Source organism: Diorhabda sublineata, chromosome 8 (genome assembly GCF_026230105.1).
Source record: "Diorhabda sublineata isolate icDioSubl1.1 chromosome 8, icDioSubl1.1, whole genome shotgun sequence".
Taxonomy (NCBI): domain Eukaryota; kingdom Metazoa; phylum Arthropoda; class Insecta; order Coleoptera; family Chrysomelidae; genus Diorhabda; species Diorhabda sublineata.
Genome location: NC_079481.1, coordinates 31,390,691 through 31,417,934, shown reverse-complemented (window position 1 = coordinate 31,417,934; position 27,244 = coordinate 31,390,691). Strand labels below are relative to the sequence as shown.

The window sequence follows — 27,244 nt, the reverse complement described above, 5'->3', positions numbered from 1 at the left end:
AATAACCGAACAAAGTGATTCAAGAACGAGTCGAAAATATTTTAAGGTTAAGTTTTATTATTGGTTGTCAAATTTTATCGATTTAAGTTTTATTTTCATAGTTTTTCGTTCAAAAACGAATTATTTCTCTGCTTTTTTTGACTTTTGGTTCATTTTTGGTTTTGATAATGATCAATTTTAATTCTAATAACCGAACAAATTGATTCAAGAACGAGTCGAAAATATTTTAAGGTTAAGTTTTATTATTGGTTGTCAAATTTTATCGATTTAAGTTTTATTTTCATAGTTTTTCGTTCAAAAACGAATTATTTCTCTGCTTTTTTTGACTTTTGGTTCATTTTTGGTTTTGATAATGATCAATTTTAATTCTAATAACCGAACAAATTGATTCAAGAACGAGTCGAAAATATTTTAAGGTTAAGTTTTATTATTGGTTGTCAAATTTTATCGATTTAAGTTTTATTTTCATAGTTTTTCGTTCAAAAACGAATTATTTCTCTGCTTTTTTTGACTTTTGGTTCATTTTTGGTTTTGATAATGATCAATTTTAATTCTAATAACCGAACAAAGTGATTCAAGAACGAGTCGAAAATATTTTAAGGTTAAGTTTTATTATTGGTTGTCAAATTTTATCGATTTAAGTTTTATTTTCATAGTTTTTCGTTCAAAAACGAATTATTTCTCTGCTTTTTTTGACTTTTGGTTCATTTTTGGTTTTGATAATGATCAATTTTAATTCTAATAACCGAACAAATTGATTCAAGAACGAGTCGAAAATATTTTAAGGTTAAGTTTTATTATTGGTTGTCAAATTTTATCGATTTAAGTTTTATTTTCATAGTTTTTCGTTCAAAAACGAATTATTTCTCTGCTTTTTTTGACTTTTGGTTCATTTTTGGTTTTGATAATGATCAATTTTAATTCTAATAACCGAACAAATTGATTCAAGAACGAGTCGAAAATATTTTAAGGTTAAGTTTTATTATTGGTTGTCAAATTTTATCGATTTAAGTTTTATTTTCATAGTTTTTCGTTCAAAAACGAATTATTTCTCTGCTTTTTTTGACTTTTGGTTCATTTTTGGTTTTGATAATGATCAATTTTAATTCTAATAACCGAACAAATTGATTCAAGAACGAGTCGAAAATATTTTAAGGTTAAGTTTTATTATTGGTTGTCAAATTTTATCGATTTAAGTTTTATTTTCATAGTTTTTCGTTCAAAAACGAATTATTTCTCTGCTTTTTTTGACTTTTGGTTCATTTTTGGTTTTGATAATGATCAATTTTAATTCTAATAACCGAACAAATTGATTCAAGAACGAGTCGAAAATATTTTAAGGTTAAGTTTTATTATTGGTTGTCAAATTTTATCGATTTAAGTTTTATTTTCATAGTTTTTCGTTCAAAAACGAATTATTTCTCTGCTTTTTTTGACTTTTGGTTCATTTTTGGTTTTGATAATGATCAATTTTAATTCTAATAACCGAACAAATTGATTCAAGAACGAGTCGAAAATATTTTAAGGTTAAGTTTTATTATTGGTTGTCAAATTTTATCGATTTAAGTTTTATTTTCATAGTTTTTCGTTCAAAAACGAATTATTTCTCTGCTTTTTTTGACTTTTGGTTCATTTTTGGTTTTGATAATGATCAATTTTAATTCTAATAACCGAACAAATTGATTCAAGAACGAGTCGAAAATATTTTAAGGTTAAGTTTTATTATTGGTTGTCAAATTTTATCGATTTAAGTTTTTTTTTTATAGTTTTTCGTTCAAAAACGAATTATTTCTCTGCTTTTTTTGACTTTTGGTTCATTTTTGGTTTTGATAATGATCAATTTTGATTCTAATAACCGAACAAATTGATTCAAGAACGAGTCGAAAATATTTTAAGGTTAAGTTTTATTATTGGTTGTCAAATTTTATCGATTTAAGTTTTATTTTCATAGTTTTTCGTTCAAAAACGAATTATTTCTCTGCTTTTTTTGACTTTTGGTTCATTTTTGGTTTTGATAATGATCAATTTTAATTCTAATAACCGGACAAATTGATTCAAGAACGAGTCGAAAATATTTTAAGGTTAAGTTTTATTATTGGTTGTCAAATTTTATCGATTTAAGTTTTATTTTCATAGTTTTTCGTTCAAAAACGAATTATTTCTCTGCTTTTTTTGACTTTTGGTTCATTTTTGGTTTTGATAATGATCAATTTTGATTCTAATAACCGAACAAATTGATTCAAGAACGAGTCGAAAATATTTTAAGGTTAAGTTTTATTATTGGTTGTCAAATTTTATCGATTTAAGTTTTTTTTTTATAGTTTTTCGTTCAAAAACGAATTATTTCTCTGCTTTTTTTGACTTTTGGTTCATTTTTGGTTTTGATAATGATCAATTTTAATTCTAATAACCGAACAAATTGATTCAAGAACGAGTCGAAAATATTTTAAGGTTAAGTTTTATTATTGATTGTCAAATTTTATCGATTTAAGTTTTTTTTTTTATAGTTTTTCGTTCAAAAACGAATTATTTCTCTGCTTTTTTTGACTTTTGGTTCATTTTTGGTTTTGATAATGATCAATTTTAATTCTAATAACCGAATCTTTCGATAAATAAGAATTAAATTTATAGAAACGGTCAGTGAATTATTGTTATGAAGCTCGTAACAAAATTTTCGTTACTACGTAAAAAATATATTTTTTTAATAAATATTTATTCAATAGCTACCGTGATTACTTGTAATCAGGGTTATTTAGATCGTTATATATACATTTAACGAAACCCAATTATCCTTTTCTCCGAGTTTTTCCCTTGAAAAGCGCCGCGGGATATTTTCTTTCGTAATTTTTGCCACCGTCTATAGTAAACCGACTCTACCTAGTATTCAAGTTCAATGCGGATTAAATTGGAAGGGTCAAGGTACCAAAAACTGTGATACACATATTTTTACAAGAAACAAACAATAATTTTCGATTAAATCCTTCACAAAACCAATAATTTGTTCCGTAAACCACAATTTCTTCGATACAACCCTGTGGAAATCTTTCTACTGCCAAAAATTGATTTTACAGTCATTAGAAAATAGTAACGAATCGTTGATTACAACAAGATGGCGAATCACAAAATGGCCGTCTCAATATTTGAACGAAGGTAGTTCGAGAGACGTGGATCAATGAAGTGGCCACCTAGGTAACCTCAAAACATTCAAAAAATCGTATTTACGTCAACTTTTACAACTTGCAGAACGAAAACTATGCGAATTGCGGCGTCCTATTTAAAAAACTATCGATGGCGTTTTAATGTGTGAGTAACTTTATGTCAACCCTGTATATTTAAAAATATAGAAATTTTGTATCGGATTCTATTGTAGCAAAACGATCGTCTGCCAGGTTTATCGTCAAAATATCTGTGTGTTTTATAAATAAATCCCAGATTTTATTTATGCAGTTGACCGAAAATAATATGCCAAAATCTTTTTCGAATTGTAAATATTGGAGTAATCAGCCGACTAGACTGTGGTTCGTCGAAAAAGTGTTATTTCATGCGGAATAGGAATTTCTAAAATAGCTTACAACACGATCGATTAAAATGCGCTTGTTTGTGATACTTTACGTAATATTAGATTATCTTATTGCCATTTCGAAAAACGTTTACTTCTTCTTATTTATTAGCGAATGTCTTTTATCTCGTGTGTGTACTTACGTCCTCATTTTCTTCTTCTTTTTTACCGTACAGTTTTGTGAATATTGGTTAAGTTGGTTTTGTAATATGGCTGATATTACAGTGGGTTTTAGTTCTAATTTGATTTGAGAAATACGAATTAGAATAAACGTTTTTTGATGAGATGGCGGTGAAAAAGCCATTTTTGTCAGAATTAAATTTGGGAAGGTCATTAGTAATCGATTGTTGTCCAAATTTCATTGAGAAAAACTATTTTTGATAGAATTGAATTGTAGAAATTATTATTAATATGGAAAGGTCATTTTTTGTCCAAATTAAATTTGGAAAATTAATTTTTGTACGAATTGAGTTTAAATAAACGTTTTTTTGATAAAATTTAGGCGGAGAAGCCATTTTGTGTCAAAACTAAATTTGGAGAGGTCATTTTTTGTCCATATCAACTTTGAAAAATTGATTTTTGTTCGAATTTGATTTAGAAAAACTATTTTTAATAAAATTGAGCAGTAGAAGCCATCGATTGTGAAAAAAATTATGTAGAAAGGCCATTTTTTGTCCAAATTGAATTTGAAAAAACAATTTTTGTGCGATCTTTGTTAAAAATTGATACGGAAAGGCCAGTTTTTGTCCAAATTGAATTTGGAAAATCAATTTTTGTGCGATCTTTGTCAAAAATTGATATGGAAAGGCCAGTTTTTGTCCAAATTGAATTTGGAAAATCAATTTTTGTGCGATCTTTGTCAAAAATTGATATGGAAAGGCCAGTTTTTGTCCAAATTGAATTTGAAAAAACAATTTTTGTGCGATCTTTGTTAAAAATTGATACGGAAAGGCCAGTTTTTGTCCAAATTGAATTTGGAAAATCAATTTTTGTGCGATCTTTGTCAAAAATTGATATGGAAAGGCCAGTTTTTGTCCAAATTGAATTTGAAAAAACAATTTTTGTGCGATCTTTGTCAAAAATTGATATGGAAAGGCCAGTTTTTGTCCAAATTGAATTTGGAAAATCAATTTTTGTGCGATCTTTGTCAAAAATTGATATGGAAAGGCCAGTTTTTGTCCAAATTGAATTTGAAAAAACAATTTTTGTGCGATCTTTGTTAAAAATTGATACGGAAAGGCCAGTTTTTGTCCAAATTGAATTTGGAAAATCAATTTTTGTGCGATCTTTGTCAAAAATTGATATGGAAAGGCCAGTTTTTGTCCAAATTGAATTTGGAAAATCAATTTTTGTGCGATCTTTGTCAAAAATTGATATGGAAAGGCCAGTTTTTGTCCAAATTGAATTTGAAAAAACAATTTTTGTGCGATCTTTGTTAAAAATTGATACGGAAAGGCCAGTTTTTGTCCAAATTGAATTTGGAAAATCAATTTTTGTGCGATCTTTGTCAAAAATTGATATGGAAAGGCCAGTTTTTGTCCAAATTGAATTTGGAAAATCAATTTTTGTGCGATCTTTGTCAAAAATTGATATGGAAAGGCCAGTTTTTGTCCAAATTGAATTTGAAAAAACAATTTTTGTGCGATCTTTGTCAAAAATTGATATGGAAAGGCCAGTTTTTGTCCAAATTGAATTTGGAAAATCAATTTTTGTGCGATCTTTGTCAAAAATTGATATGGAAAGGCCAGTTTTTGTCCAAATTGAATTTGAAAAAACAATTTTTGTGCGATCTTTGTTAAAAATTGATACGGAAAGGCCAGTTTTTGTCCAAATTGAATTTGGAAAATCAATTTTTGTGCGATCTTTGTTAAAAATTGATACGGAAAGGCCAGTTTTTGTCCAAATTGAATTTGAAAAAACAATTTTTGTGCGATCTTTGTTAAAAATTGATACGGAAAGGCCAGTTTTTGTCCAAATTGAATTTGGAAAATCAATTTTTGTGCGATCTTTGTCAAAAATTGATATGGAAAGGCCAGTTTTTGTCCAAATTGAATTTGGAAAATCAATTTTTGTGCGATCTTTGTCAAAAATTGATATGGAAAGGCCAGTTTTTGTCCAATTTGAATTTGAAAAAACAATTTTTGTGCGATCTTTGTTAAAAATTGATACGGAAAGGCCAGTTTTTGTCCAAATTGAATTTGGAAAATCAATTTTTGTGCGATCTTTGTCAAAAATTGATATGGAAAGGCCAGTTTTTGTCCAAATTGAATTTGGAAAATCAATTTTTGTGCGATCTTTGTCAAAAATTGATATGGAAAGGCCAGTTTTTGTCCAAATTGAATTTGAAAAAACAATTTTTGTGCGATCTTTGTTAAAAATTGATACGGAAAGGCCAGTTTTTGTCCAAATTGAATTTGGAAAATCAATTTTTGTGCGATCTTTGTCAAAAATTGATATGGAAAGGCCAGTTTTTGTCCAAATTGAATTTGGAAAATCAATTTTTGTGCGATCTTTGTCAAAAATTGATATGGAAAGGCCAGTTTTTGTCCAAATTGAATTTGGAAAATCAATTTTTGTGCGATCTTTGTCAAAAATTGATATGGAAAGGCCAGTTTTTGTCCAAATTGAATTTGAAAAATCAATTTTTATGCAACCTTTGTGAAAAATTAATATAAAAAGGCCATTTTTTGTCCAATTTGAGTTTGAAAAATCAATTTTTATGCAAAATTTGTGAAAAATTGATATAGAAAAGCCATTATTTTTGCGAAATTATGTTTGGGAATGTAATTTTTGTCCAAATCAAATCTTGAAAAGCAATTTCTGCCCAATTGGAATAAGAAAAAACTACTTTTCGACATAAACAAAGACAGTGAAGCCATTTTTTTCATTTAATAGTTAAAAAAAGAATTTTTGTACAATCTAAATTTTGAAAACACAAAATTATGCTCAAAACATCCATTTTTAGTCCAAACCAAATTTGTAAAAGCCATTTTTGGTCCAATTTAAAATTGAATAAGTAATTTTAATTCAAATTACAATTAAAACAGCCATTTTTGAACAGAATCGATAACTTTATGCATTAAATTATAGTTTCCATTTTTAGTTTATTAAATACGGTACTGCATACATCTCCCTGCTTTTTAAGGTATAATCCTGGTTTCAGGAACAGTTACAATCAACTCCCCATTGTTATTCGAAAAGAAATTTCCGCGTAATTTATCCGTAATTGAAAAGAAATGTTTTTACAACCTTGAAATGCAAGTAATTTAGAAATTTCTCCATATCAACCGAGAAAAGTATCCTGCAGTGACGACCTTAAGGTTTCAAAGGCAACAGGATAATAGGGACACAGCGGTCCAACATTATTTCATAAAATAATCGGATAAGGGAAGGTCATTATAGTCGAACTGTATCCAAATGTAAAAAAATACTCAGAATTTGTACGTTATATTTAATTAAAACACTTCTTTGATATTTTCCAACCATGTAGAAAGATTCTAAGTGACTAGGAACGAGTTCAGGATTGTATTGAGGATGATCGAATACGTCCCAACTGTGTTCGAAACGTGTTGTTGATTTTAAACAACTTTTCCCATATTATCCGGTTTTTTAGAGAATTTCCATATGAAAAATGAAACTAGGAATCGTGATTTATCGTAAAATCCCAAAAATAGCCCCCCCTCGAATATAACCGCCCCTTTTTATCGCCCCGTACAATTTTTTGTAGTCAAATTTCGCTGGTTGAGTGTTGAAACCTTTTTTCGTTGAAAGGTGGCGCCATCACGCAAATATTTCGATTGTTTTTCGGGATTTTACGGTATAAAAAGTTTCCTCGTATATTTTACTTTTTCAGTTCACGATAAAACATAATGACTCGACACGTTTTAAACTGATATGCGAAAAAACGAAAAGTATATACTGGTTACAATTATTTAACACGACAAAAAAATCACTTTTACCTCGAAAAGTTTCAATTTCTTTCAAGTCAGCTATGCTGACATCAAAATGTATGTAATTTAATTCTCGTAATTTGTCGAAATAGCAAGAAACAGGAAATTGTTTAGGTTGATATTAATTTGTAATAGTTTTTAACTAATTTATAATGCAACTTTCTCAAAATCTTTCGATTCGTGAGAAAATATTCATAATAAATGACAGTTCTTACAGCTGATCTACGTCAAAATGGCCGACGTGGGGTAAACAATCGATTTCATCGCATTAATCCGAGTTCCTTTTTGTTTATTTCCGAGTTGTTTTGCATTGTTTTTGTTATTTTTTGGTATTAAAACGAAAATTTTTAGAGAAAACTATATATATTTGCATTCAAAGCTGAAAAGTACAAGGTTATTAAATATTACTTACTCAAAAAATACCAACAAATCCACGTTTCGTATTTTTTAAGCAGAAATTAAAAATAAGAACGTTAAAATCTAACGAATAAATCGATAAACCACACAAAAACTTACGAAAAAAGCATTTGTTTGCCCCACGACGGCCATTTTTAAATCAACATCAGCTGATTTCGACAATGCGTTAGATTGCTCAATACCGACAACAGTCACGTCAAATTTAAATCATATTTTGGCGCCAATATGTAACGACGTTTTTACAAATGTGTCAATAAATGTAAAAATGTTGTGTTGTCTATGGTTTACTTTAAGTTCTGTGATCAGTTGTACGAAAAACTACGATTTTTTCGTCAAATCTTGTGATTAGTTAACATCGAGTCAAATCATCGAAGTTACGGTTATGAAAATGATAGATGACGGCCAATTTGACAGGTGACAACCGTTATCAACTCTGAAAGTTCGTTCTCGCGTAAAATAATGATTAGATCCGTTCGATTTCAAAACTTTTGTCGTTTGTGACATTACTTTATAATAAAATTAGCTAACTTTGAATTAAATGTAAAATCCATCGTCAATAATCCAATTTGAAATGTATCCAGCTCAGTGGTTTACTGTTACAAAGTATGATTATACTTTCTTGATAGTTTCCATTGATTTTAAAAACGACAAATCGAAAAATAACATGAACCACGTTATTTTCACAACAGTTGATTGAGAAAAAAATGGTAACAAGTAGAAAAACCCATTTGCCGTTCGTTGACTCAACAAAAGCATACGACAACGCTCCTCTTAGTCAAATCTAGAAAGTACCGATCTAAACGTAACTCTGATTCGAGCATTATATAAAGTCTATGCTAAATCCTTCTCAAAAATCAAAATAAACAACCATACCATCGAAAATTACTTGCAATTTGCAAAAATGGTTGAAATTTCAATGAAAATTTCTCGACTTGTTGTCGGAAACTTTTATACAACCCTCGTAACATTGAGGTTAACCTCACCTAACATTTTGTATCAGATAGATTGATTCGAAATTTTATATTTTGCGATAACCCTCGTAAAAATATATTTTCTATTTCGTAATTAATTTTCTTATCTACGTTTTTCGAAAAAAATGGAACTATGTTTCAAGTAAAATTCCTTTTTGGAAATAAACATCGGGCATTTCAATTAAAATAGAGCATTAGGCGCAGAGCCTCCGAAAACTAATTAAAGTTTTAATGGAATTGTTGAAAAGACCAAGAAGATTAAAATATTAAGTCATCAAGATTGTTCGCGTCCAAAGGAATACTTGGAATGTTTCAATTATTGCAGAGGTTGACGTCGAAACAAATTTATTTTTGAGACGACACGTATACATAATACATTGATTAAAAAAATCGTTTTTCATTTAAACAGATCAAAATTATGTACGTGATTCGTGTTTGACAACGGGTTTAATTTCCAAAGAACATACGCGTTCCGTGTTTCAACAACCTATTAGATATTATCATGTAAAGTTTCTATTTTGTGACTTAAATTGGATAATGACGAATTAAAGTAATTAAATATCGTCTAATAAATTACCAAATCTTATTTTGAAGGATGAATATAATCCCTTTCCATTTAATTAATATAAATATCATAGACAAATGTAATGTATAGAGGTTTAGCTGTCAATTGTGTATTTAGAATAGATAAAATTAATCATTAGTTTTATGTTGTTTCTAAAAAGTGATTTTTCAATTCCAATTAGATAATGTTGAATTAATTGTTCGTATATCGTAAATTATTAACAATGAATGGATGATTATAATCCTTTTTTTAATTTAATCAATATAAATATCATAGATACATATAATGTATAGAGGTTCAGCTGTCAATTAATTCTATGATTCTTTGATATATTTAATAACATCAATTATATGATGAATTAAAATATTGAAATGTTCATATATCGTGAATCATTAACAATGAAAGTATGACTATTATATTTAATTAATATAACTTTCATAGATACTTGTATTGTATAGAGGTTTAATCTATTGCCTAATAACAACATAATCACGATCGTGGAAATATAATTTGACTATAATAAAATCACACGGTAAACAGAAAATGATCATCAGCCGGTTTATTACTTGGCCGTAATCCAATTTTTTCTTGCAGCTTTCCTTTGATAAACCTCATAATGACCTACCTTAGTTTAAATTTTCATGAAAATACCAGCATACGTGTGCTGAAAAATGAACGACCTTGAATACTAATTCTGAAATGTAGACATAAGTGATCTATCATCAACGCATAAAACGAGAACGTACACAATTTTTTTTCCAGGGGATTAAAATTTCGATAAATGTTAGTGAATTGATACAAAATATTCGTTTAAACTTATAAAATAGATAGATTATTATTAATTATCGTTATCCTTAATACAAGATAACCAACAAAATCAAAACATTTCACTAAAAAGCTTGTTGGTGTAGTACGGAGTAGCTCGAGAGTAACCTAATCAGTTTTGATGGTGGTAATCTATGGGATTGAGTGTTGGCCGATTTTAAACGACGATATCAGTTTGATAATTGATTGATAGCAAGCAATGCCTTGTAAATGAGTGTATTAAGGTGGAATAACTTGAATTATTACTGTTTTCAACTTTCAACGATTGCTTTTCTTCACGATAGACGTTTTATGAAACTTGTTTAACGAATTTAAATAAAATAAACGATGATTTATATAAAGAAAAAATTGTTAGAGCATGGGGACATTCTTTTATTTTGGTACGACCGTATATAAGATATTTCTAGACAGTAACAGCCGTAAAAACTATCGATAAACGATAAAATTGGTTTCGAATATTAAATGTCAAATAAATAAAGATTAAATTGACCTTTTTAATTTGCGTATGAGACATCGATATTGTCGTCTATTAAAATTTGCGCATATTTGCATCAATGCGATTTCGAATAATCCTCATCGAATGTCGCATCATCTATTTAATGCGTGAAAAATAACAAGGGACGTAATATTCGAATTTCCCGCTCAAATTTATTATTTAGCTCGAATAAATATAAAATCGTATCTACGTATATAGTGGTGTGTGGTCGAAATTGACATTTATGTGACTCTTTTTTCATATATAGTATCAATTACTTTATTCCATTGATATTTTATTCTGTATGAATGATCCCAGCCACTAAAATGTCAATCACGTCAAATGTCAAATGTAGTTCAAATTGTACTGTGCTTGTACGCGCTATTAATATCGTCAAACGTCAAACGTCAAAAACATAAACTCACTTTTCCAGTGTAGCTTTCCAAAACAAACAACTTTAAAACATTTTCCTTAGTTTTGAGACAAATATAACTGTCAGATTCACTTGAAATTTTGACAGATTATGTCAATAACATAGCGCAACCTATTAATACAAGTGTGAACTCTTGAAATAGTGGTAAAATAAAATTATCGAAAAGAAGAATTTAGTTTTTTAAAACCGATTCTATATTTTATTATAAATTTGTGTTTTCTCTTCATTTTTCAAAATATTTCTTGTTCTGTTATTTATAATTTAAGGTCATTTACACCCGCCATTAATAAAACGCTTGAAGTAATTTCATAATCTTCATTAAAATTAAAATTCAGCAAAAAGTTTATAATAATTTCGCTTATATACTAGAAATATCATAAAATAAATAATATTAACACATTTCATATTTAAAATCGAAAAGTTTCATCTCGAAAATTACAGTTCAAAATGTTAGGTTAGGTTAGTCGTAGTATAACAGCCGTTGTCTGAAAAGAAAAGTACCTCAATCTATTATATTGAGGTACAATATAATTTAGGAAATATATTCAGTGATTTTAGACGTTTATTCGGTGTTAGAAATATCTGGCAACGCTGTACAACTTCACTAAAGTAACTAATACTTATTAATGAGTACGAATATTTATGGGATCCTGATAATATTTAGTAGTTCCTTTTTTTAAAAAAATCCAAAATGTTGATTTTAAAATAAACAAAACTAAATCTACAACAATCATCTTTCAACTTTTATTATCACGTAGTACCAGCGAGTCCGCCATTTTATTGAAATAAAACCGAAATGATTGAATGGTTTTTCATCGTTTGTCAATGATTTTCGATGGGGCCAAAAGATGTAATTGAGCGTCTCACACGAAGTGAAATGATCTGTTAAATAAATTTGGACAGAGGCCATTTCCCAACAGCTGCTTTCGTGGAAGTGAGAGCAGTAAATAGAGGGTGTCGGCACATACGAGGTAAACGTGATATATTTTATCAAGGTTACTGACAACTGCACTAGATAATATTATATAAGTCATTCGCTTACGAAATTATTTACATAAGAATTTTAATTATTGTATTGTCGTCCTGTATCAGAGATACTTGCATCGATTAAAATAAAAATCGAAAAATAAATATGAATAACGAAATTAGTATTTAATTACCGATCCTTAATTCTGATCCGATTCCTACGAAATTACAAACTCGATGGGAACAAAAATACTTCAAATGGATTACGAATTTTGTATTTATATTTCGAAACGTTGCCTTTATAATATTGATCTCGTGATTAAATTAGTTCTATTCAGTGCAGTTGACGTACTCCTTAGTCGCAATGGCTTAAATTTCCGCAAAAGGACGGATATTATTGGGGAAGTTGACACGGTATTATTACGTAAAAGTGGATAGTCTGCATTGGATTTTCAGTTGGTTTTATGGATGCAAACTTAAGTTGTGAATGAGTCATAAATACACCACAAAATTCTAGGGTTATGTTAACGTAATAATATAAAAATAGTATCAAGTAACATTGATTTACAATATCATATAATATGATTTACATTAGAATTTTTTGATAATACTATTAATATATACAAAATTTTACGGAAAATCAATTATAATAAATTTCTTCGATTCGAATTGCTCGTTTCGCCATCTATTAGTTGGGAATGATAATACCATCTTCAATAACAATGTAGTGGTAGTTACAAATTTTGACATAAATCATATAGCAACTATTCGATTATATTTGCTCAACGTTGCCAGATTTAAAAAATAATAAGGTGATTTAGGATACTTATATCATTTTTTAAAACTAAATTCGTTTATTTTATTTTAAAAACAATATGTTTTAACTATTTCTATTATTATTATTGTTGTTATTATAATAAAACGATTATAAATATTGAAATATTTAAAAAAAGTTTTATGTGATAAATATTGATTTAAAATTTTAATGTCTATTAATTGAAATAACTTTGGTGTCAATGGCAACATCTCGAGTTACATTATAAATTGAAGGTTAAGTGCATTCTGTGTTTATTACTCATAAGGCCATTATTCAATGTTTGCCATTAAGTTGTTTGTGTTTATATACAACCCTTTTTTGGTATCACCGTCAGAGAAGCATATTTAATATGTAAGTACGGTTAGGGATAATTTTAGTTACTCGGAAACTTATTTAAAACTTTTTAAACAGCTTGTACTTTATATCTGTCAACATCTCGTGATATTTCATTGCCGATCACTGTTGATATAATGAATGGTTTCGAAGTAGATATATAATGACATTTGGGAAGTGTCAATAAATTAAGAAAATAGTGTATATCGATGATTGATGATGAAATTTCTCTTTTTTACTTTTTTTCATTATTTAAGAGAAGGTTTAAAAGAAAATATATATAGTAATAATTTAAAATGAATATACAGGTAAAGTCAAAACTTTACATTGGACCGATTTGTAAGCAAACAACTCGTTCAAAGGAATTCAAAGATGGATATAATAAATAAGTAATTTAATAGTGTTTTCGGAGTATTATACATCCCAAATAAACAAACTAACAGACTAATAAACGTCACAATCGACGCAAACGTTTCCAATAAAAATGAAATCCAATCAAAGGGAAATATTTTGACAATATTTCCAAACACCAAATAACGGAAAACCAAATCTATTCCAAAACAAATAATTTAATTGTACGTAAAACCACAAAATGATTCTATTACCTCGAATTCGACTTCAAAGAAATCTAATTTTATATTGTTTGGGTTCTATCAACGTGTACTAGAAAGTTTTATTTTAATGTTTATATCAATATCAAAACATCGATTAATCCACGATTTTTAAAACTTAACGTTAGCAACTGGTTAATTTAATTATAACGAAAATATATCAGGGATATTGATGAAATACAGTCCATCATTTTTGCGGTGAATAACCTCTGTATTGTCAATCGGTTAGGTTAGAGGTTAGGTTAGTCCAAAGAACCAAGCGTTCAAAATGTCTCGAAACTTGCTAACTAAGCAGTATTTAATGTGAATCTAAAGAAAATTTTCATCTATTTAAGTTTTGGATATAATTTTATTGAAAATTCTTCCTGTAGGATAATAATTATCCGAGGAATCATCCAGTTATTACTAGCTTAAGGAAATTACCTTAAAAACGAATTATTCTAGTAATTTTGGCGCCACCTAGTGAGGTAAAAAACAACAAATTGAATCTTACTTTATAAAACGATAATCGTAGATAAGGAATCCATCATTAAAAATTGTACAGAGCCGTACTTAATACAACGAGCGAATATAAATTCAGTAAAATTAAACTCAATGATGAATTTGTTGCAGTTTTTGAGTTGCTTCTTTGTATAATGCTTTTCGAAATATAAATCTTGTACTAGAAGAGACTCATTTAGATAGTAAAAATTTGTGTTTAATGATACGAGGCGTATTTAACACACTATTTGCACATTTTCTTTGAACCAAGACTCGAAATGGGTTCCTCCAATATCCTAGCGATTATCCTTAACATTATTCGAACTGATAATGCATCTTTAGCTTAATATTGTTTTTTTTTTCAAAATGAGTGTAATAATATAATAAATTAAATAAGAGTAGTTTCAATCCGATGCAATTTAGATAAATTTCGAGTTGGAACATGGGTTTCGATTCAGTTTTTGTTAGATAAACGACTTTGGGTCTATTTTTAACTATAATAAATATGACTCGACGACGACGTCGTCGTCTGACTGCTATAAAACAAGTGGTAAAATGCGTCGGTGTTGGAGACGCACTGTCTGACAATAAATTTTCCTTGTGGAAGAATCGTAATATTTAAAAATCGAATCGCTACAATGAGACATGGAGAAGTTTTAACAACGAGATATCTCGAGAAACATTTGAGGAAAATATAATATAAGAATGGGCATCGATAGTTACGTCCACGAATCCCCAAGTTTTGAATTTGTTGTTTATCAAATTATTCTCCATTGAGATCTTTCGAACCAATTGTCTGTCGAAGCAGCAACTTTTTCTTCACGTATAGAAAAACGTCGACCCCGATTTTTTCGTACAGTAAACAAGAATTTTGACGTATTTCGAAGCACGACGATTGAAATTCTTCAACTCAAAAATAACAGTGCGAAAACCTGACTAGAGATGGCTCTTCATCACCGAAAACCGAAACGAGGTGTTCGGTACAATCCTAGTGGTTCGATTTAGAAAAAAAATATATAAAATTTTGCTACTGAAGCCCCAACTTCATTTACTTGTTTTCCACGGAGATTTTTTGACACTTGGATGGTTTTTCTTATCGGTACGAGTACGATTTCCGTGACGACTAAATTTGACCATTCCGTTTTGTAGATCGACTCAAAATAAGTCGAAAATGAAGAATGAAATTTTTCGATATCTCGCTTCGTTTTCGAGATATCGATACTTAAAGTTATAATCGAATGTTAATTCAAAATTCGATCAATTGGGGAGAGTACGATTTCCGTGGCAAAGTGATTCAACATATTTCGCTCAATTAAGCCAAAATAAATCGAAAATGAAGAATGAAATTTTTCGATATCTCGCTTCGTTTTCGAGATATCGATACTTGAAGTTATAATCGAATGTTAGTTCAAAATTCGATAAATTGGGGGGAGTACGATTTCCGTGGCGAAGTGATTCAACATATTTCGCTCAATTAAGCCAAAATAAATCGAAAATGAAAAATGAAATTTTTCGATATCTCGCTTCGTTTTCGAGATATCGATACTTGAAGTTATAATCGAATGTTAGTTCAAAATTCGATAAATTGGGGAGAGTACGATTTCCGTGGCGAAGTGATTCAACATATTTCGCTCAATTAAGCCAAAATAAATCGAAAATGAAGAATGAAATTTTTCGATACCTCGCTTCATTTTCGAGATATCGATACTTAAAGTTATAATCGAATATTAGTTCAAAATTCGATCAATTGGGGAGAGTACGATTTCCGTGGCAAAGTGATTCAACATATTTCGCTCAATTAAGCCAAAATAAATCGAAAATGAAGAATGAAATTTTTCGATATCCCGCTTCGTTTTCGAGATATCGATACTTAAAGTTATAATCAAACGTTAATTCAAAATTCGATAAATTGGGGAGAGTACGATTTCCGTGGCGAAGTGATTCAACATATTTCGCTCAATTAAGCCAAAATAAATCGAAAATGAAGAATGAAATTTTTCGATATCTCGCTTCGTATTCGAGATATCGATACTTAAAGTTATAATCGAATGTTAGTTCAAAATTCGATAAATTGGGGAGAGTACGATTTCCGTGGCGAAGTGATTCAACATATTTCGCTCAATTAAGCCAAAATAAATCGAAAATGAAGAATGAAATTTTTCGATATCCCGCTTCGTTTTCGAGATATCGATACTTAAAGTTATAATCAAACGTTAATTCAAAATTCGATAAATTGGGGAGAGTACGATTTCCGTGGCGAAGTGATTCAACATATTTCGCCCAATTAAGCCAAAATAAATCGAAAATGAAGAATGAAATTTTTCGATATCTCGCTTCGTTTTCGAGATATTTATTTTTATTTAATATTTGTATATAACCTAACCTAACCTAACCTAACTTTCTCGTGGTGCACTTTGAGTGTAAAAAGTTCAAAAATAGTAAATTTTTCACAACCAAAATTGTCTAAAAACATTTTTCTTCGCGTGAGGATTATTTTAGTTTTATTATAATATTATTTTTTCATTATGAGGGGGCTTCGCCCCCTCGCCCCCAATTCTTTATGAAAATCATCAAATTATTCATGTATTTATCGTTTGTTAAGTTATATTCATCACAGAGTGATGAAATTTATCAAAAATATCTAATTTTTTTATAAAAATCTATTTTTTTAATATAATTTTAGTGTTTCAAGATAAATAATATAAAAATTAAATAAAAAATCTTTAGTTTATTGAATTACAAGATTCATATTGAATTTGAAGTGATAAAATATTCATTTGAAACGAAATATTGAACGCCATCTGTTGTATATAAAGCAAATTTTGAATTAACTTTGATTATAACTTTAAGTATCGATATCTCGAAAACGAAGGGAGATATCGAAAAATTTCATTCTTCATTTTCGATTTATTTTGGCTTAATTGAGCGAAATATGTTGAATCACTTCGCCACGGAAATCGTACTCTCCCCAATTTATCGAACTTTGAACTAACATTCGATTATAACTTTAAGTATCGATATCTCAAATACGAAGCGAGATATCAAAAAATTTCATTCTTCATTTTCGATTTATTTTGGCTTAATTGAGCGAAATATGTTGAATCACTTCGCCACGGAAATCGTACTCTCCCCAATTTATCGAATTTTGAACTAACATTCGATTATAACTTTAAGTATCGATATCTCGAATACGAAGCGAGATATCGAAAAATTTCATTCTTCATTTTCGATTTATTTTGGCTTAATTGAGCGAAATATGTCGAATCACTTCGTCACGGAAATCGTACTCTCCCCAATTTATCGAATTTTGAACTAACATTCGATTATAACTTTAAGTATCGATATCTCGAATACGAAGCGAGATATCGAAAAATTTCATTCTTCATTTTCGATTTATTTTGGCTTAATTGAGCGAAATATGTTGAATCACTTCGCCACGGAAATCGTACTCTCCCCAATTTATCGAATTTTGAACTAACATTCGATTATAACTTTAAGTATCGATATCTCAAATACGAAGCGAGATATCAAAAAATTTCATTCTTCATTTTCGATTTATTTTGGCTTAATTGAGCGAAATATGTTGAATCACTTCGCCACGGAAATCGTACTCTCCCCAATTTATCGAATTTTGAACAAACATTCGATTATAACTTTAAGTATCGATATCTCGAAAACGAAGCGAGATATCGAAAAATTTCATCCTTCCTTTTCGATGTATTTTGGCCTAATTTAGTCAAATTTAGTTAAATCGCGGCACAATACTCAATATACATATATAAAAATAAAAAATAAAATTCTTAATTCTGATTAATGTATTCTACGTATACACAGAATATACAAATCTGGTTGTATAACATCAAAGATACAAATATTTTAGTTTTATTAGTACTATATCGTCTGGTTCTTATCTACATCAAACGTGTAATCAAAAACAGATTACGTAAATATCATTTTATTACTACAGGAAATCAAAATTTGTTAAAACTCAAACTAGAGCTAATTAATGTCACTTTGAAAAATATATGTTTTAAAAAAATAGTGATTCATCTTCTAATTTTTATCGTTGAACTATCCGTTTTGACATTTTACCAAATCGATAATTATTGTGTACGAACTGACCTAGAGATGGCGCTAGCTGCTTGAAAAAAACCCGTTGGATTAGAAAGTACACAAGTTTGAAGTTTGACAGCCGTCAATAGTGAACGTGTGCAAGATGGATGCCGCGTTGCACCGGAAACAAAAGAATAATCGAAACAATGGACAGAAGAGGGAGGACCGGGTTCAAAGAAAGCAAAGACCGTCCCATCTGCGGACAAGGTTATTGCGTCGGTTTTTTTTGAGATAATTTTCATTGAAGTGTTGTTTCATCAGTTTAGTTCGCCAGATTTAGCCCCCTCGGATTATTTTTTGTTCCCAGACTAGAAAAAAAAACGGCTTGGTGGTAAAATATTTTCCAAAAATAGAGTTTTGCGTTTTCCTTTTTGGTTTTACGTCAAGTGTTTGTAAAGTACATACCAATTGCTAATCAATTTGAAATATTAAGGGGTATAAAAACGCATTTTAATGAGTATTTCAAACCCTCTTAAAACCCCTGCCGTTCGGTCGATAACCTATAAAAACTATGGCGAACGTTCGTGACCGAATGTATCGAAATAAAGACAAGAACTGGTTTGTACCGGTTCTAATTGTTTGTATAACGGATCAATTTTACATAAATTTCATAAGAAACTGTGAAAATCTTCGAAATCGGTATTATTTTTCATTTTTCACAGGGACATTATTATTTCTATCTGCGCTTCTTTCCAAATGTACATAAAGAAGCTAAAAACTGAACCAAAAAACGGCCGTTTTTGTATTTTTTTACCATACTACTCAACAGTTGTTGAAAATCACACCAATTTCGTGTTTAAGCTTTATCTGAACTAACTTGGCGAATGATTGTGCATTTTTTCGCATTGTAAAATATTGAGCCTCAACTAATACTGAACGTGGATTTTTCAAATTGGCGAATTAGGCAAAAGGAATGAAAATTCAGAAGTTTTAATGAAATTTCTGCAGTTATCTTTCGTAGTTTGAAGATTCGCTCAAATTGAATCGCACCACACTCCACAAAGGAATGGCATATCGAAGATGCGACTCAATAAGTACCAAATAAACTGTTAAGGAGGTGGATAACTTCAGTTTTTTGGAAACTGTTTTTTTAGATAAGATAATAAACAAAATAGGGCCTAGTACTGAGCCTTGGGGCACTCCACATTCTATTGGCTTGTAAGAAGGATTCTTTTTGAGGTAGAATTCTAGTAGGAGGCCTAAATATTAATACGAGGACGGTTCTATAAGTACATGGTCTTATTATATGTTTCCTTTGTTGAATCTGGTAGTATTAAAATGATTTTACTTATATGAACGAATTTTGTTTGATTCAAAACCTTTCTACAACACACAATATCCGATTTATGCTTGTAATTATCCAATTTGAACTTTTTTATACGGGGTTTTCCGATAGGAACTTGACAGTTTCGAATTTAGTTTGTGAACGCACCTTTACACTCAACGTCGAACTGTCACTGTCAATTTATTCGATAGACATAACCTATTCAAAATGGTGAAGTACACCAGAGCGTTAACTCAGATTTTCGGTCGTAATTTTCGACCTAGTAAACAAGTTTAGTGAAAAATTTGGTCGAAGTGTCGAAAATATCGCTGCCGTTGTAACGTCCATAGCAAATGATACAAATCAGTCAATTCCTCCAACATTGGAGGCGAAATAGCGGCCGTTTCGGCCGAAATGTCGAGTTCAATTCATATGTACTTCAACTCGATAATAAAGTTTTTGAATGATCTCGAATGATTTTCATTTTATTTCGAAAAAAAGTTGTCGCGATTCGGCGTACGCCGATTCTGGGGCGCCCAAGTGACTAGAAAGACCATTTGGACGGACGCCATCCAGACTAGCAGAGATATTTATCGGAGAAGAATCGACGTCGACAGAAGTTACGTCACGGTATGATGAACTTCGAATGTCTACCGATTCCGGACGAGTCAGATGTTGGCGTTGTACGATATTTTATACAAAAAATCATGTTTTAATAAACGTTAGGAATCGGGGGTATTTAGAAACAGGTTTAAATTTATTACTACCCGTTTAATAATAATATTTACCGTATTTTTTTCTTATAAAACTTTATATTTATTAACCATTCGCTTTTCATCGAATTAGGATTAGGTTATAAATAATATTCTATTTTGAAAATTGATTTTGCCGACGTATTAATGGGTAAACTGCTTTAATAATTATCGTAAATTTGTTTAATAGTTATAACAAAAACCGAAAATAAAACAATATTTCGTACACGGCCTAATTTTACAATTTACTAAATATAAATAAACTATTCTAATATTTTCAAACATATGTTGTTGAATTTGTAATTTACGATTCTTCTATAATAGGCCAGTTGTTATAATCCAATGACTGGCCTATAGTCCATTTTTCACGAGCAGATCGTGACGTCATAGAAAACGTCAATATATTCGAACGCGTCGCGAAATATGGCGAGTCAACGGAGTTGACATGTGAAATATAGAGTGGAAAATAATAAACATGGGGCGGGGAGATTTTAAATTTCAAAAATAGGTGGGCGAAAGCTGCATAAAAAGAATTTGGGAACGATGGCGGTTACTGAAAGATTGAAACAACGCTGTTTCGGTCAGGATAGTAAAAACAAACTGATACAACAAACATAACCTAGAAATCGGTTAGGTTAGGTTAGGTAATATCGAGACTTCAGGCACAGGCAAAGCTCAGCGGATCAAATTTTTACCTTACAAACAATTCAGAGCGATAACCAAGAACTAAATCTACGATTGATGGATTATAAACAAATTTACGATAGTTGTATGAGGTTTAAGAAAACTATGGGAAAATTTGTCGTGGATTCCGGTCGGGTAGAAAAGGTTTGTCGGAATGGGGCCTGATAAAGGAATTTATCCTCTGCAGGGCCGAGGTTGCGGCGGTTGCAGGGAAACGGCAGAAAACCTGCAACGCCGATTATCGACAAATGATATGTAGGGTAGGTGGGGGCGATCGGGTTTTATCTGATGGATATGGGTGCCTTAAACAACTCGGTACCGACTTTTTTATCACTGCAAGCGCTTCATTTTCTCTGAGTAGCGGAAGGTTAATCGATTTTCGTACCGCGGGGTGGAATACTACCCTTGTAAATAGTAATTTCGGTGTCAGATACATAATTTATTAACGGACAATATCTTCCTAAAGTCCATTTCGAAAAGTTCGAAGTTCAACTACCGCTAACAGTCGAAAATTTTCAATTTGCGTCTTTTCATTTCCTACCGGAAACTTTTAAGAAAATTAACAAACATATATGAATAAAATGAACGAATAACGTCTAAAAATCCACCCCGTCTGTTTATTTCATCCCTTCCAAGTATAATTAATTGAATATTGACCAAGTCGTTGTACTTTGAGAAATGTCAACTCGTAAACACGAGTTTTATATCATAATGTGTCACTATAAAAGGGTAATTTGTACAAAATTAATTTAACGAAACAAACTGAACAGAAAAATCCATAGAAAAATCAAGAATCAAAGAAAAACCGTCTTTAAATACTGACCAAAATGCAGCTGGGATGATGTACGTATCCGGTTTCCTTCCATCGCGATCTTTACCAACCGGTCATCTGATATTCCGTCCACGTGGTGTCTCCATTCCTTTCACCGATTTCTCGTCCATCCCCCGTACATCCTAGATGTCAAATATCTCCTTTATTTCATCGATTCTTTTGTTGTCTCACCTCCCACTTCATTATTTACGTTTCTATTGTTAGGTTCGGTCCTAGATATTTGGGTTTATTCAGGTTAAAAACTTTCGCTATTCGTTCAAACTCATCTTCTGTGATGATCCCTGCGTCATCCCGTCCATTGTCCTCTTCCAGCTTATCAATTATGATGCTGAACAAGATCGTCGGGGCGAATCTTCCTTTTCTTCAGTAGAATTGAATCGTACCATATCAAATGCTTCGGTGGGATCGATGAAGTAAATTTAAGGTGTTTTGTTGAAGTCTATAGTTTTTTCCCTAAATTGGGCATCTATGGCAGATCTGTTTTTTCATTTTAGTCACAATTTGTTGTATTTTGATCTATAAAATACCTCCCACGTGATTTTTGCGGTCTGTATGTACTGTATTAGCTTTTTTTCTATACCTGAGTAAATCGCTTATTTTCTTTCGACCCCCGTAGAGATAATTGTCCATATTATTCCAATATTTTTCCAAATTATCTTTTTTATCGAAATAGTGTACAAAAAATTAATAGAAATGTTATTAAATGGTGTACGGATTGATTTAAAACAGTAGACAAAACTTCAATACGAGTTTTACGGGTGTAGAACCAAAAATTCTGAGCTGAGACAGACAAAGACTCTCAAACTGGAGAAGATCTTCTGTAGGAATCTTGTAGAAGCTCTGACACCTCAATGGACATCTGAAGACCAAAATATTTAGTTTGGTAAACCCGATAGTGAGGTTAGGTTACGTTAAAAAGCAAGAGTTGGGGTTTTATTGAGAAAATTGTGGCCTGTATTACAACAAAATCAAACTGTTGAATCGTATAGTTCTCTAAAATACCTCCCACGTTTTTCCATAGTGATTTTTGCGGTCTGTATGTACTGTATTAGCTTTTTTTCTATTCCTGAATAAATCGCTTATTTTCTTATGACCCTCGTAGAGATAATTCTCCATATTATTCGAATATTTTTCCAAATTATCTTTTTTATCGAAATAGTGTACAAAAAATTATTAGAAATGTTATTAAATGGTGTACGGATTGATTTAAAACAGTAGACAAAACTTCAATACGAGTTTTACGGGTGTAGATCCAAAAATTCTGAGCTGGAACAGACAAAGACTCTCAAACTGGAGAAGATCTTCTGTAGGAATCTTGTAGAAGCTCTGACACCTCAATAGACATCTGAAGACCAAAATATTTACCTTGGTAAACCTAATAGTGAGGTTAGGTTACATTAAAATGCAAGAGTTGGGGTTTTATTGAGAAAATTGTGGCCTGTATTACAACAAAATCAAACTGTTGAATCGTAGAGTTCTCTAAAATACCTCCCACGTTTTCCCATAGTGATTTTTGCGGTCTGTATGAACTGTATTAGCTTTTTTTCTATACCTGAGTAAATCCCATATTTTCTTATGACCCCCGTAGAGATAATTCTCCATATTATTCTAATTTTTTTCCAAATTTTCTTTTTTATCGAAATAGTGTACAAAAAATTATTAGAAATGTTATTAAATGGTGTACGGATTGATTTAAAACAGTAGACAAAACTTCAATACGAGTTTTACGGGTGTAGAACCAAAAATTCTGAGCTGAGACAGACAAAGACTCTCAAACTGGAGAAGATCTTCTGTAGGAATCTTGTAGAAGCTCTGACACCTCAATGGACATCTGAAGACCAAAATATTTACCTTGGTAAACCTAATAGTGAGGTTAGGTTACATTAAAAAGCAAGAGTTGGGGGTTTATTGAGAAAATTGTGGCCTGTATTACAACAAAATCAAACAGTTGAATCGTAGAGTTCTCTAAAATACCTCCCACGTTTTCCCATAGTGATTTTTGCGGTCTGTATGTACTGTATTAGCTTTTTTTCTATTCCTGAATAAATCGCTTATTTTCTTATGACCCACGTAGAGATAATTCTCCATATTATTCGAATATTTTTCCAAATTATCTTTTTTATCGAAATAGTGTACAAAAAATTATTAGAAATGTTATTAAATGGTGTACGGATTGATTTAAAACAGTAGACAAAACTTCAATACGAGTTTTACGGGTGTAGATCCAAAAATTCTAAGCTGGAACAGACAAAGACTCTTAAACTGGAGAAGACCTTTTGTAGGAATCTTGTCGCAGCTCTGACACCTCAATGGACATCTGAAGACCAAAATATTTAGTTTGGTAAACCCGATAGTGAGGTTAGGTTACGTTAAAAAGCAAGAGTTGGGGTTTTATTGAGAAAATTGTAGCCCAAATTAGATAAAAATCAAAATAAACGACGATTCTGTAGAGTTTTCCAAGGTTTGAATCACCAAATCAGTAGATTTTGTACTCGAATGATATGATACAACGTTTTGATCAACTCTACCGGATCAAATGAAATATTAGTTGAATTAAAACTTCGATAATGTTTTATTTAGTATTAACATCACTCAAAATGGTCAAACTATTAATCTGTAAGGTACAAAAATCGTTATTTATACGTGGAAAATAAATTCGAAACGAAAGAAATATTTTGTTGTAATGAATCTAATCGCTATTTCATAATGCCGCTTAAACTCCTTGGGGCGGTCTTCAAAATGCGGCGGAAATCAATATCAAGTAAGCCCTGGCCGTATTCCACTATAGATTCCTATTATTTGTTGTAAGTTCTATGCTCTACTTTGGTGGATGTATGTCTGCCGACGTTGCATTTTCAAGACTTCGGCTGAAAGCTACAAACGGGGGTCGCGTATATACTTTGGAACTGAGGGTGTGTTATGAATGAGGGTGATATAATATGACGATCTGATTGAATTCATTCAAAAACTACAATTCGAAATTAAAAAAATCGTATTTTTGAGTAGTTTTCACGGGTTAGATCATCGATCTTTTCATTTTCTTTTCGCTCTTTAGGTATTTGATTTGTGTCCTTTGTATGGGGGTTTTCGTATACACTGCAGCCCAATTCTGCATGACCATGTGATTACAGCTGATCCTTCAATCCCACTTCATTCAAAAAGTCCATAATATGGGATGGTTCCGATTACCGGAGGTCTTCGTCTTCTATGTCTTACGCACCTCCCAGGTGTAGTGCTCTGGAGTTTATCCTTCGAAAGAATGTGGATAGAGGTTGATACGTTCCGCGGATCTACTCTGGTTATAGTTTCCCAGCTCTATTTGTGTCCTAGAATGGATTTTCCTTCTTTATATTCCTCCAATCGTTTTGATTTTGTTTCTAAAAAAGTCTTCTTCGAATTATTTTTTAATTTTCTTTTTTAGTGTTTCAATTTCTTTATCTACTTTGTTTATTATAGTTTTATATGCCTCTTTGTTTATTACTTGTTTTTAATCATTTTCTGTCTCACTTTCGAAGAGTTTTCGTTAAGGTTATTGAGCAAAGCGATTAGGGATTTTTGGAAGGTTCCCAGTGAAGTTTTGAGATGTGGCAACACTGTTATGGACTAGTATGAACTCGCTTTGACTTTTGGTGATTAAATACGATCTGAAGTACTTGAATTTGATCATTTTCTATCTCACTTCCGAAGAGTTTTCGTCAAGGTTATTGAGCAAAGCGATTAGGGATTTTTGGAAGGTTCCCAGTGAAGTTTTGAGATGTGGCAACACTGTTATGGACTAGTATGAACTCGCTTTGACTTTTGGTGATTAAATACGATCTAAAGCACTTGTTTTTAATCATTTTCTGTCTCACTTTTGAAGAGTTTTCGTCAAGGTTATTGAGCAAATCGATTAGGGATTTTTGGAAGGTTCCCAGTGAAGTTTTGAGATGTGGCAACACTGATATGGACTAGTATGAACTCGCTTTGACTTTTGACGATTAAATACGATGTTAAGCACTTGTTTTTAATCATTTTCTATCTCACTTTCGAAGAGTTTTCGTCAAGGTTATTGAGCAAAGCGATTAGGGATTTTTGGAAGGTTCCCAGTGAAGTTTTGAGATGTGGCAACACTGATATGGACTAGTATGAACTCGCTTTGACTTTTGGTGATGAAATACGATGTTAAGCACTTGTTTTTAATCATTTTCTATCTCACTTTCGAAGAGTTTTCGTCAAGTGAATTGAGCAAATCGATTAGCGATTTTTGGATGAAGGTACAAAGGTTTCCAGTGAAGTTTTAAGATGTGGCAACAACACTGGTATGGACTTGTACGAACTCGCTTTGACTTTTGGCGATGAAATACGATCTGAAGCAACCGATTTTCTAAATTAAATCGTGGTAGTACTGCGTTACAAGATGTATTTCGTGGTTGGCGTCCAAAATCGTTCGTTGTACCAGAAAACATCGATTGAAATCGAAAAAAACAGTGTTTTGTCCAATCACGACGGCTTCGTTATCATTTGCCTGTTTCTTAATCCGTTTTTGGATTTTGTATAAAAAAATTGGTTATATTTTTAAACAACTCGCATCCCACGATATTTTTAATAAATAAATTCCGCAACTTAGTTTAGTAATCATTAACATTCCTTTATTTAGAAGGGAATCCGTAAATCTTCCGACTCCCCTATTGAAATCCGGCGTAGAGGGTGCAAAACTATGCCCCAAATGCATACTAAATAATCAATTACTTTCCACAATCGCTTAATGGTACAGCACCGCTTTAAAATAATCGTCGGTGCGCCATTATGCTAAGCAATAATAACTTCGCCGAAATTGTGCCGAAATTGCGCGCTGCCTATTGTTGTTTCTTGCGATGCCGAAAGTTCCAGGCATTATTCATACCCTTGAACATCACATCAATCACTTTTACACAGTATCGGACTAGCTCCATAAAAAATTTTATTCTCGTTAAATTCATGACGGAAACTAAATATAGAGGGCGTGTTTTATGTAATGCCCGGTTTACACGTACACACACGTCAATTCAAACATGTTTAAAGCAGTCGTGGCATCTAGGTATATACAGGGTGTCCCAAGACGAATTAAAATTATCTGTATATGGCAAAATATTTATAGTAGAAACATGAAAATGTCTACTTTTGGGTTTTCGGATACGATCTTTTTAATTAAAATATTTTTGACTTCTGGTTCTATCGG

At 31.0% G+C, this 27,244-nt stretch overlaps 1 protein-coding gene across 5 annotated transcripts in view; it reads left to right on the top strand.

Annotated features, from left to right (window-relative positions):
- LOC130447267 (protein kinase C-binding protein NELL2-like) overlaps positions 1–27,244 on the top strand; it is a 65,748-nt gene that overhangs the window by 6,317 nt on the left and 32,187 nt on the right. The window contains exon 1 of one of the 5 annotated variants that reach the window (XM_056783989.1): positions 13,253–13,329. The exons of the other annotated variants lie outside the window; for them this stretch is intronic. The gene's annotated coding sequence lies outside the window, so the exon portion shown is untranslated. Of the gene's footprint in view, positions 1–13,252; positions 13,330–27,244 lie in introns of those variants that run through there. 5 annotated transcript variants of the gene reach the window in all.